The sequence below is a fragment of the Cnephaeus nilssonii genome (genome assembly GCF_951640355.1).
Source record: "Cnephaeus nilssonii genome assembly, chromosome: 9".
Taxonomy (NCBI): Eukaryota; Metazoa; Chordata; class Mammalia; order Chiroptera; family Vespertilionidae; genus Cnephaeus; species Cnephaeus nilssonii.
In genome coordinates, this window is record NC_137080.1 from 15,771,729 (window position 1) to 15,785,296 (window position 13,568).

The 13,568-nt window shown below is 38.2% G+C and overlaps 1 protein-coding gene across 2 annotated transcripts in view; it reads left to right on the forward strand.

Moving 5' to 3' along the window:
- Positions 1 to 13,568, forward strand: part of NKAIN2 (sodium/potassium transporting ATPase interacting 2) — a gene marked incomplete at its 3' end in the record, with an annotated part of 783,638 nt that overhangs the window by 404,899 nt on the left and 365,171 nt on the right. The gene's annotated exons all lie outside the window — the stretch shown is intronic.

The window sequence follows — 13,568 nt, forward strand, 5'->3', positions numbered from 1 at the left end:
TCTCCCAATTGCCCTTGTTCTTCAGGGTCCTGATAAATGAGTCCTGCCATCACTACCCCCACTACCAGCACCACCACCACTAGCAACTCCAGATTAGTTTACTTGATTTTCACAATCAAAATCCACAAGAATTTATTGAACAGAAGCATTTTTAAATAGATTATTATATGTTTTCAGGAAAGAGGTCTCTTTAGTCTAATATGTTGAATTATTCCTTATAACTAAAGAGTTAGTAGGCACAAAATTTAGGGAGGGGGCCTTTGTAAAATAAATGTCTGCTCTGTGGTTACTTGAAAGTTTCACTTTGCACAGATGCATGAAATAATAGGTGAGTAAGTAACATTTCAATAGCCTTTACAGCAATAAACTGCAAAGAGGTTTAATAATTCACTTCTATATAAAGATGTATATTCAGTCTATATAGAAGAAGCATTGTGAAAATGATGCAAGAATCTTTTATGATCTAAAAAACCGAAGTATAGAACTTAACTCCTCATGTATAAACTAGATGTTTCAGGAAGGTTAATATGAACAAGTGTTATTTCAATCCAAACAACTGATGATTAAAGAAAACCAAATCTGCCATGACTCAGTATTTTTATTAATCAATATATTAACCTGCCTTTGAAATGTATATGCTGAAGCTTAAACATGAAAATGAAATAGGTGTCAAATTACTCTAATGCCCAGCCATGATATATGAATTTATTATTATTACTAGAGGCCCAGTGCACAAAATTCATGCACAGTAGTGTCCCTAGGCCTGGCCAGCCATCAGGGCTGGTCTGTGGGGGAACAAGCGGGGTGATCAGGTCCCTCCACCCCTCTGCTGGCACCCGCCTTTGCTGGCCTGGGGCCTGCGGGCTGAGGGCAGCTCCTGCATTGAATGTCTGCCCTCTGGTGGTCAGTGCACATCATAGCAACCAGTTGTTCCACAGGTCGTTCTGCTGTTCGGTCGATTTGCATATTAGGCTTTTATTATATAGGATTATTATAACTTTTATTCTATCTCTAACAAATATTGGGAGTATGACATAGATTGTGCTTATCTTTATAACATGCTAACTAAGTTCTGTTAAATATAGTGAAGAAATGGATCCCCCCTGTTCTTAAATAACTAGCTCAAAGTTATAGGATTAATAAGTACTAATTATGATTATAAATACTAGAACAAGTCATTGTTTTCTCAAGATATTTGTAAAAATGGGAGGCCTCTGACCTTGCTTAAATAAAGGTCTAGTGCCAGGGGACTTGATGGCCACATGAGATTATTTTGAGTCCTCTCCTTATCGGTGAAAGTGGAGTTCTTGAGGTGCCATGAGGAAATGAATTTCCTGAGACTCCAACGGCTTTATTGATGATGTAAAATTAAGGGATTCCCCTCCAAGGTCCCACCACTGTCTGTCTAGCCATAGAGAAAGTCCAACCTCGTCTTCAGCAGGACCAAATAAAGGCCCATAGTTTCTGCTCCATATTAAAGTACATTCCAGTCCAGCATCCTGCATGTGAAGTCCGAGTCTCAACTCATGGCATATGTAGCTGCTACAACCACATGGCTATGAGAGAGAATACACAATTCCCTGGGCAAGTGTGGATGATGGAGCAAGAGAGAACTAGAGGAGAGGGAACTCTTTGTCTTTGGATTTTAACCCAGAGCTTCCTCAAATTAATCAATGAACGTTCTAGACTTTGTGTGTTTCAGACTTTGTGGGTCCACCCCCTAGCCAATCCATTGCTCCCCAGGCGAGACTGACAGACAAGCATCTCCCCTGTGCCATCCCAACTTCTACTGCACATGTGCCTATCTCCACCTTCTCTACCAACAATCCAGTCCTGGGTGGGGGAAGGGAGGGCTGTTAATCCCTTGGAGAAACAATGCTGTATGAAGCTCTAGCTTCCAGGTGAGGCTTCCCGGGTGACCAGGCTTACCATGTTTGACTTCCCTTTGTTTTCTTTCCTTTATGAGTATTAACTAGCTAATTAGGACAGTAACACTCTGGTAGCAAGGAATGCATTCAGAGCTCAACCCACGTTCAAGTCCATGTCATGATGTATTTGAACTTTTATGAGAACGACTTTTATTCTTGTATTATTCATCTTTGGTTATCAACTTATATTTAAAACACATGAGTGAATAAATTACATATATTAACATGGGTATATGTATACACGTAGTAACATACATGTGTATATATGCCAAACGTTTGCTGCTAAATTTAATTGAGTCTAATCTTTGTCATTACACAGAATATAAAAATCAATAATTCATGTTTTGTGTCAAAAGATCTAACAGAACACCTCTATATGAAATTGTTTTTCTGATTAAATTCAGAAAATATATGGAAATATATTAGTTAATATGAATAAGATTATTCTTCTGATAGCCAATTACATAACAGGAGAAAGGGCAAATGAGTAAGGTCTGCCTGTACTTATTATAAGGTAGCCAGCAGATATTTTTGCAATTCACTAGTAAAAGAAAACTATAAATTGTTCTTGCTAAATAAAGGTAAAGAACAAAATAATTTATTTAACAGCCCAGTTGTATCAGAATATGTAAAGCAATTCATGTATGCTTCAATTTTTGTTCATCAGTTTATTTCTTATTCCACAAGGTACTATTTCGAGAAACCTCTAAGAAAGAGTGGTAGGCGGGTGAATGGGAGTGGATTATTGTTAATGGTTGTTTAACAGTTTGAAGGTTTGATGAGCAAATGCTGAAATATTTATATTTCCTGGAGAAGAAACCATTAATCTATCCTGTACAAATAGCTTCCAATCAATAGCCATGTGTATCCTATGGTCTTCTCTGATGGAAGTGGAAAGCTTTTAATATACATAACAGTTGACAGTTACAATTGAATTCTTGCTGTTTATCAACATGATCCACAGGAAAATATCCTCTTAAAGCAATGTAAATTACTATATCTTGGAATTATTTATTAAAGTATGTTGGTTTTGTTGTACTTTTAAAAATGAATGCATCAGATAAATTATTTGAAATAAGCATTTCTCAGACATGTTGTATTAATCTTTAACAAATTTAAGGAGTCTATTGGAACCAAATATATATTCTTTTTAAATCTATAATAATAAAAGCATAATATGCTAATTAGATTGGACATCCTTCCGAATGACCTTCTGGATGAAGCCGAGGCTGTGAGGAAAGCCTGGATCCAGGTGCAAGAGGGAAGCCTGGGTCCAGGTGCTGGAAGCTGGGGGAAGCAAGGCCTACCCTTGCAGGAATTTCGTGCATCAGGCCTCTAGTATAATAATAAGTTGCCAGTATTTGTCATTTAAACATATGAAATGTGAAGCATATAGAAAATGTATTTATAACTCTAAATGAAAACAGTAAGCAACTTAGTCACCATAACATTAGTTAGACACCATGTATATTACTTGATGGAGGATTGACCAAACCTCATAACCACAATTTTTATGTCTATGGAATGATATTTATTTTATCAGCTAAAAATACATCAAGTTTACATGTGATCTAAATATAATCAAAATTAATATTTGGTAAACAGATATAAAAGTTCACAGCTGAAATATTTCCTGAATAATTAATGACCTGAGTTTTTCCCTCCAACAGTAAACATTGGAGTGAAAAATGAAGTATTGTTCTACTTTAGAAAGAGATTCAGATCCAGTTATTTAATATCAGCTCTCTCGTGCCTACTTTAAGTACTTCTTAAATGTTTTCAACTATATTATGGTCATGGCTGGGCATTAGAGTAATCTATCACCTATTTAATTTGTACATTTAAATTAATATATGGTTTAGATGGTTGAAAAATTAATTTAGAGCCCAAAACTTCTAACAATGAAAGAACCACACTTGAGCTTTCCATTCAAATCACAAGGGATTTAACATGTGATACAGTTGAACCCAGTATATTAACAAAAACTTTTATTTGTAGAGTTGAACAGAAAAACTAGTACAGAATAAAAATACCTTGGACTTGAAAAATGGATAAGATTAGAGAAACTGAAATTTGGCTCTTGTTTCTGGAATAAAAATAAAACTATTAGATTTGGAAGAACCTGAAACTTACTTACATAGTAATTTAATTTATAGTAACTTAGGATAAACGAGAATTTAGGTATCCTCAAATTGAAACTAATAATTTTAAATGAATTACTGGAATCTGAGAAATAGTTAATCATTTGCTGAAAGCTATACAGATCTTGTAAAAGGCTCAAGCCTAGAATTAGGTATTTGGTAGCTTTTCAATCACACTATGCTATTTGAAGTTATAAGTCATACCAAGAGCATTTTCTAATTTAAAAATCTGTTTTGGCTAATTTATTAATTTGAAGTAATAGTATGTCTATCTCTGAGATCAAGTTGACATTCTAATGAGTGATGAAATTATAACTTTATGTTGTAGTAGACATTTCTCTTATTGAGGTTTTAAATAGCTACTCATTTTTTTATGTCAAGACTTTCTACTATCATCCTGACAGCTTACTTTTGTACATTTATTTAAATAATTCACTTTTCTTGCAACTCCTCTCTTTGCATTTCTTGACTTTTCATTCAGGAACTCTGGACTAGACACCGAGAGTTTAGTTTCCAGCTCTGCTGTTTAATGACTGTGACCTCGGACAAGGGTACTCTTCTCAGGGACTTTGTTCTCTCAATTGTGAATAGATTGAATTGGACAGTGTGATCCAATAGACTCATTGCAGTCACAATATTCTACATTGTTTGGCATTGTTATTGGACCCTTTTAATGGCATGCACTAATCTTCCTTGATCTATATATATATTACTCAGAATGTTAATAAAAGAACATCCCTTTTTTCTGACTGTATTTCATTTATTTTGTGTCCCCGCTTCTTTTTTTATATATATATTTTTATTGACTTCAGAGAGGAAGAGAGAGGGAGAGAGAGAGATAGAAACATCAATGATGAGAGAGAATCATTGATTGGCTGCCTCCAGCACGTGCCCCCCCCCCCCCCGCTCCCCCCCCCCCCACACACACACACACTGGGAATTGAGCCCACAACCCGGGCATGTGCCCCAACTGGGAATTGAACCTAGACCTCCTGGTTCATTAGGTAGATGCTCAACCACTGAGCCACACTGGCCACACTACCCTCCCCTCTCCCCCACTTATTGACTTTTTTTTGATCCTCTTCTCTCCTTCATTCTCACTCTTGGGATTTACAATTTCAAATAATAGTAAAAGAGGTCAATCTACTTAGTTAAGCTTATTATATGCCAAACTTAAAATTCATGTGCTTCATAGAAACCTAAGTTCTTTCAGATAAATTGGGCTTGGTGGAGAGAGATGGTCCCAAAGTGTTCATTACAGAAGCATGCAACTGATTAAACACTAAAATGCATTCAAACAACTAAACCAAATGAAGAAAAATGCATTGAAAGGCACATAGCTGTTTCACTAGGGTTAACATGGGATTAGAATGTGATTTACATAGTGAAGTTAGTGCTTTCACTTATGTAGACAATTTTGTTGTGATTTTAATCTTATTATTTGTGCAGCTGCGTTGGAAGTGCCTTGAATTGCCATCCCTGCTTATAATGGTGTTGCTGACACATCACTAATGATGAGACTTAAATTGCATAAGATAAATATTTTATACTCTGTCTGAAATTGTGATTAGAAAGTTAATATTTGAAATACATTTTGTGTTTTAACAAGCAGAATTTGGGCTATATATTTGTGGGGTTATATCTACAACTCACAAAATCACTATATGTGTGTGTGTGTGTGTGTGTGTGTGTGTGTGTGTGTGTGTATGTATATATATATATACATATACATATACATACATATATATATATATGTATGTATATGTGTATATATATATATATATATATATATATATATATATATATATATATATCCCTGAGTTATAATTTGTTAGGATTGACTGAAAATATTATTGTCTTTTAGGAGATATTGTGAACTTACAGTGCAACTGGAATGTAGCCATAGAATTCTCACAGGATGGGTAGGTTCACTAGAAAACTGACTGAGGCTGAAAGTAGCTATTCTACCAAATATAACCAAAATCTCCAGTGAAATCAGAGGTGATGTTATTCAGCAACTGTGATCTTGACTCCTAGATTTTACAGCCACACCTCTCTCAATTATTTTGACGGGGAATATTATGAATCCCAGGCCTTAAAAGTTTGTTAGTGAGACTAACAAAGAAGTTAGCAGCAAAATGTGGGCAGTGTGGTATGTTGAAAGGCACTGAACTGAGATTGAAACGCCTTCAGCCTGATGTTGGTTACATCACAATGCTTGGTACTGAATTCTTTGAACAAATCACTGACTCATAATCAAGCAAAAACTCAATTTGTTTTCTCATTCCTAAAATAAAATTGTCTGACAATACCACTTTCAAATTTCTTCCTGTAAAAGTTTGAACCTTGATTCCTTTTTGCATCAAACTTATTGAAAGTGGTTTTAATAGGGAGAGAGCCAAGGAAAGTGGAGATACCCAAGTGAAAGCTGAGGGAGGCCACAAGAGCCCACTCTATTGTTGAGACCAACCCCCATGCCAGCCAGTCCATCGCTGTAACATAGCATAGCACCTCTGCAGATTCTGAGAGTACTGGGAAGCCCCCATTAGGGGCAAGATCCCATGTTAACACCCACAGACTGACAAAACTGTATCCTGCTTTAAAAATATACAGAAAATAAAATGATACATTAGAAATCCATTTTAATAAGATTAAAGACCCAGCCAAGAGATTCCCCACTTGCACATTCATTCTGCTTCCACTTTGTGCCCACATCCTTCTAATGTGCATACAGTTCTGGGCTGACCTGGGAGTGTTTCTGTAACCACTGCCTCCATGCAAAATCACAGATTCTTTTTTTATGTTTGAAATATAGAGATTCGGAAATTAGCCAGTGTCCAAAACACCACATCGACAACATTAACTTATGTGAAACCAAATGTAAACAGGAGGCAAGAAGCAAATAGGAATGAACATGGACCACTATGGAGTTAATAAACTGTCTAGCATGGTTTCTTATTGGATTTTCATTTATATGCTCAACAGAGTCCATTCTTAATTGGTATCTTTAGCAATTATAAAGTCATGAAACGTTCACTAATCTCTGAAGAGACCTGCATGCAGAAGAGTCCTCTGCCTGACTAATGCATCCAGTCTTTTGACTTTATTTTCCTATCTGTAATATATATATATATATATATTTTAAAGGCAAACAATAAAAAAAGCAAAAATTTGGTCTCACTTTCTTCCCCAGTAATCCTAGTATACACTGTTAACCACTGTTAATCTCTAATTTTAAACTTCAGAGAGAAAAAGGTATGTAAAATATAGAAAACACATATAAAAATGCACTTTTTATTTGCATACACCAAGACCAAGTGCATACATAATCTTGCACTTTTTATTCGCGTAAGTGGAGTCATCATTTCTCTGTGGACTTCTCTTTCACTCAAGATTATGCTACTGTCATACTTTTTTTCATGTAAGCGTATGAAAATTTGGAAATAAAAATAAAGACACCTGAAAATTTATTTAGCAAACAGAAAATTGGTCCTTCTCTTAGTGTATCTTGTCAAGTAGGCAGTAAACTTTTAAATGAAGTCAGTCATCGCCAATGTAGTTGGCTAACATTTCTCCCATATTTACAGAAATGAAATATATAACTAGTTCCTGAACATTTTTACTAAGGAGTGGACACATTGTTTCCTCCAATCATTACCTTTTACTGTGCTATGTCTGATCCCTATTTCTCATTGTTTAAAAACATCTCAGGCAGATTTCATAGATTCCCAAACTCTTTAAGATATTAATACTACAGTTCACTCCAGTATAAAACTTCAGTCACTTATCCAATTCATCACGTATCCTCCCCATTAGCCTCCCTCCCTGATTCATGTACCTGCACTAGATAGAGACCATGGCTTACTTTTATATGCTTCCTCCATGCTTCTGTTTTCTCCTTCCTGTTGGGAATTCTTTCTTCTGTATATTGGTGATCAGAGGAGAAGCGGGGGGTGGGGGGGGGGAGGCAGGGGAGGAAGTAGCTATCTATTACTTAATTGATGGTGTTAAAGGTCTCTCGTGTTGATTATTGAAATTTTTCCAATTGTACTCTCTGTGTGACCGGTGTCCCCGTGCTGGCTTTTTAAAAGAGTATGTGTCATTTCCTCGAAGGATCCTTCATCAGTCTCTTCATGACCAAATGAAGAAAATCCCCAATGCAGAAAATCCCCTCTGACTCAACTTCTGTTAACCTCTCCCACCCCTCCCAACTTCAAGGCATTGAAGGCCCAGCAGCAGGCTTATCACCAAAATGTCCTATTGAATGAGAGTCCAACCTCTCCTCTTTGAGATGATCTCAGATCATTGCAAGGGATTCTCTTGCAGCTCCCAGGGGAGATGGAAGTTTGGGGAAAGCTATGGCAGTCTCTTGCTAAACCAAAGCTTGCTATTCCTACCTTTCGGTTTCTGCTTAAAAGGCTAGAATGGGAGGGCTGGGGTGAAAGTTGAGGGAGCTGAGGTAGGTGAGCTGCCATGGGTGTGGAAACCCATTGCTTTTACTCTTTTAGAATGTGAGGTGCCTTATTTGTGTCTTTGCACCAGCCTCGGACAATTTACACTATTGAAAAAGTCTTCTCAACATCCATTAGTAAATTTAAAGAAAAATCACTGACCGATTAGCCTTACCTTTTACATGGCAAAAATCGTTAATGGAAAAGGAACAAAGCATGCAGGACTTCCTGTTTGGCACTTTGTGTTTGGGGTTGTCTTTGAACTAATTTCCTAATTAGTACTCCCCATGAAGTGTTGCAAACAAAAAGGTTTAGAAGTTTTCTTCTCTTGGGTTGTATGGAAGTACCTCATGAGATACACACTGAGATGACTAATTGGGAAGTGCTCTGGGAGACACACCCACAAGCCAGTGAGGGAGGCTGGAGAGGGCAGAGAAAAAAGCTGTAAGGCTATTGCTAATGAAGCCTCAGCTCAGACTACAAGGATTTCTGGAGCAGGCATAGCCTTTCTGAGTTGTTCCAGGCCAGGCTGTGACTGGGGCGTTTCTCTCCCACTTCAGCAGGTCACTAGCTGAATCGTGTCCTCTGGAAAGGGATGCAGCCCTGGGCATGGTAATTCCCTGAAGTGAGGAACAATGCCCAGTGAGGAAGCTGTGAGCCCTCAATAGCAGAGAGGGTATGGAAGAGCACCACCACAGTATCCATTACAGAAACCATATGGATTCATTCTAATATTCCATTAGAATAAATTGCTCCTGTTTGAACATATATTAATCAGATATTCTATCTCATGAGGGCCTAACACATAGTATGAATATTTCAGTTTATATTGAGGGCCTGCCTCAGTTTCTCTCAGTGTAAAATGAAAATTCTAATGTGGAATATCCTAGCTAATAAAAGAGTAATATGCAAATTGACCGTACCACTGCTACACCCACAAGCCACGCCCACCAGCCAATCAGGAGTGAGTATGCAAATTAACCCAACCAAGATGGCTGGGGCCATGGAGCGAGCAGGAGGCTTGGGTTTCCCCAGCAATGGAAGAAGCCAAGCTCCTGCAGCCCTAGCCTCCACTCAAGGCTACAAAGTTTCAATTATAGAAGATAAATAAATCCCAGATACCAGGGCCTCTGCTTGGGTTGCTGGGGGGGGGTGGCGTGGTCGGCCTGCAAACCACCACAGGCCCCTCACCCAGGCTGCCCCATGCCCCAAGGGAACCCCCACCCTGATCTGGGACACCCTTCAGGGCAAACCAGCCGACCCCACCTGTACACCAGGCCTCTATCCTATCTAATAAAAGAATAATATGCAAATTGACCATCACTCCAACACACAAGATGGCTGCCCCCATGTGGACACAAGATGGCTGCCACAAGATGGCCAGCAGGGGAGGGCAGTTGAGAGGGACCAGGTCTGCAAGGGAGGGCAGTTGTGGGCGATTAGGCCAGCAGGAGAGGGCAGTTGAGGGCAATCATGCCTGCAAGGGAGGGCAGTTGGGAGCGATCAAGCCTGCAGGGGAGGGCAGTTAGGGGTGACCAGGCTGGCAGAGGAGGGAAGTTGGGAGTGACCAGGCCTGCAGGGAAGGGCAGTTGGGGGGGACCCAGGCCTACAGGGGAGAGCAGTTGGGGGGGACCAGGCCTGCAGGGGAGGGCAGTTAGGGGCAAACAGGCTGGCAGGGGAGCAGTTAGGCATCAATTAGGCTGGCAGGGGAGTGGTTAGGGGGTGATCAGGCTGGCAGGCAGAAGTGGTTAGGGGCAATTAGGAAGACAGGCAGGCGAGCAGTTGGGAGCCAGCAGTCCTGGATTGTGTTAGGAATGTCCGACTGCCCATGGATCGGGCCTAAACGAGCAGTCGGACATCCCTCAAGGGGTCCCAGATTGGAGAGGGTGCAGGCTGGGCTGAGGGACACCCCCCCCCCATGCATGAATTTCATGCACTGGGCCTCTAGTTTAATATAATAATTATATAAGTTCTTTATGTAGTATATGATTAATATAGGCCTGAAGTGCTAGTGTATATATGAGTTTCAGTATATTTTCATTAATGAAAATCCAGAAGTAGATGTATGTACATTTATAAGAACTTTAGCACATCCAGAATCAACCTGTGTGGCATCTTGTGGTTGTGAACTAATCAACAAAGCCATCCAAGTTTCCCAGGCACATGGCTACCAACTTGCAGGACTTCAGAGATAAGCTATGGATTTTTTTTCCCAATAGAATATTCTAAAAAGCAAATGAGCAGATATCATTTACAGAAAGAAATATTTACAGTGTCAGGGAAGGTAATGAAAGCACTAAAAATGATTTCTCTCAGGGTAGCAGCACAAAAATAAAACCTCATAAAACTGAAGAAACTCTTACAATTTTGGAAGCAATTGGCATGTATAAGATTATTCATGGATCAAAAGTTGCTTAGAGCCTGAAATCTTCTCTAGTTTCTAGAGAATCAACATACTGAAGGCATGACTTTAATTGTAAAGTCTTAGCAAATGACTAGAATTGGCAGAGGATTAATGTTCCAAAGTGTTGAATCTCCAAATACAAATTATATTGTATTGGCTCTTCGTTCACTTAGTGCAGAGGAGAAAAGATACAGTCCTGCTAGATGTCCTTGTTTTTGCTTCCAAAAATGCATATTTAGAGCAATGTCCAGTTCTTTTAGTATTCCAGTGAGAAATGAATAAATGTGAAGATGTTATTAATTCTTGTTTGCTTATATTTCTTATTAAAAACATAGCTTATTTTTATGTTAAAATAAAAATACCTATTAGAAACTCAGAGAATGTTTCTATTCTTGTAATATTCCTATTACAAAATGGCTGAATTTTTTCCCTAGAACTTTACATCTAGGAGGTTCAGAATCATAGAAGAAATATCAGCAGAGTGAATTATAATCAGATAGTCATTAAATTTTGTATTCGCTCTCATAACTATGTATTTCTGTGTGAGACAGAAATGAACATCAACATGTATAAAAAGATGATTGATGGATGGATAGACTCAGTGTAATCAGTGTAAATAAAACAGGCTATAATATATGCCATCTGTCTCATTAACATACACAATAATTTGCATAGTTACATTTTATATACTAAGTCTCTGAAAATCTTAAGGATAGAAAAGTAATTTTACAATATAATATTGATGAAAATTATAAAAATAAATGAAAATGGAAAAATATATTGTGTTTTATTATAATTACAAGAGAAAGGTAAGAAAAAAAAAGTTATGAATTTGCTAACCAAGGCCAGCTATCGTTAGTGCCAGGCCATAGGCCACTTAATAAGAGGTAAGGGTATTCAGAAGCCATATGCGGCTTGTTTGAGAGATTTTAGGAAAGTCTGAAGCATGAGACAAGAGAGGTAATCTGTATGGAAAAGCCACTGGAAAAGGCAAGGGCGGGCCTCAAATTGAGTGGATTAGGGTCTCAGAGAATTACCAGAGTGAGGTGAACAGTGTTAGCCAGGGCTGGTGATGACTCTGATGCGGTGCCCACCTGCTGGTTCTGTGGGAGTGGCTCAGCAAAGGAACAATGGCCTCTGTCAGCCCTTCTGTCTGGGAGAAAGCTGCCCCTCCAGGCTTGCCAGGCAATTCAGTTCCTCCCCTTATGACCCTGGTGCCTTTGGAACGTTTGTCTCAGTGCTGGAGCTCGGAAGGAGTGAGTCCAAGTAAGTCTGTCCATGGACCTTTTAAGAGGAACTGCCATGGACTCCAGCAACCCTCCATCTCACTCAGCCACAGTCCCTGCTGGTTTTTACAGGCAGAAGTTATGGAGACTTCTCTTCCCAGTACCAGAATTCTGTGCTGGGGGGTTCTGAGGAGGGGCTGGGACCCCTCACTCCTTAAGGGGGACCTCTGTAGCTGAGATATCCCTCCTGATTTCTAACCACCACATGTGAGTGGGGGAACAGCCCAGTCAGCTTTCCAGCCCCTCCTACAAGTCTCAATCAGGTGGTTGTAATGGTGGGTCCTCAATTTTTTTTTAATAATTTTGATATGGTTGTGGGAGGTTCCAAATACCATGTTTACCTGCACAGCCATCTTGACCAGAACCTGAGTAATTTTCTTAAATTATAGATCTCTAAAATATATTTCTTCATACTCAGAAAAAGACTAGAGAAAAATGTTATTTCAATTATTTTAATCATCAAACTATTGATATGTGGAAATTTAGTTAGTTTTCCAACATTCTGCTAACAATGAGATTCAGTATGTTTATAACTCTACCGAATATGCCTAATATGTAGACCCTTTTCATATAACACTAGTAAAAAGTGCCTTTTACTTTTCCTGTAACGTTCTTGGCTAATGAAGTTTGCTGGTTGGATTTGTTCTGATCATCCTTAAATCCTTCCATGCTGACAGTTTTAATTAAAGAAAAAATTCCAATCATTTCTCTAATGCCAGAGAAATGCTAAGTATAAATCATTTCTATTCAGAATTTCAACACCATCTCCTCTGCTAAAGCCTCATGAAATAGTTTTGGCATTTATAGAGTTTTTCATAGACTGCATAGTAAATTGTGAGCAATACTACTTTACTTCTTGTAAAAAAATATTATGCAGGGCCAGCATAAAGAGATGACAAATGTAGAGACGACAGATGTACTATAAATTAGTACTCAAATGTTGCTGTTTTATTTTTATTGTAGTTTTAGATCACCACCCCCCAATTTTGAAATTTTGTCAGATTTGCCATGCTTTCCCCCAACAATTCAAATAATTCTTTATCTTGTTATTTTCTCTTGTTTGTTTTTTCTAGTTTAATGTCTGTTTCTGACATTCACTTCAAATTATCTTTGGAGTGAAGCAAATTATGTATTTTCATTTTAGCAACATTTTCCTCATCTACCAATAAATAATTATTATTGTTAATTCTTAAGATAAGGATTACCTCATTATAGACTTTGGGTTTTTTACATTCTGATGCTATCTCTTTTTTTTTAAAGTGTTTTTTTGTTTTGTTTTGTTTTAATAGTTTTATTGATTCCAGAGAGGAAGAGAGAGGGAGATAGAAACCTCAATGATGAGAAAGAATCATTGATCA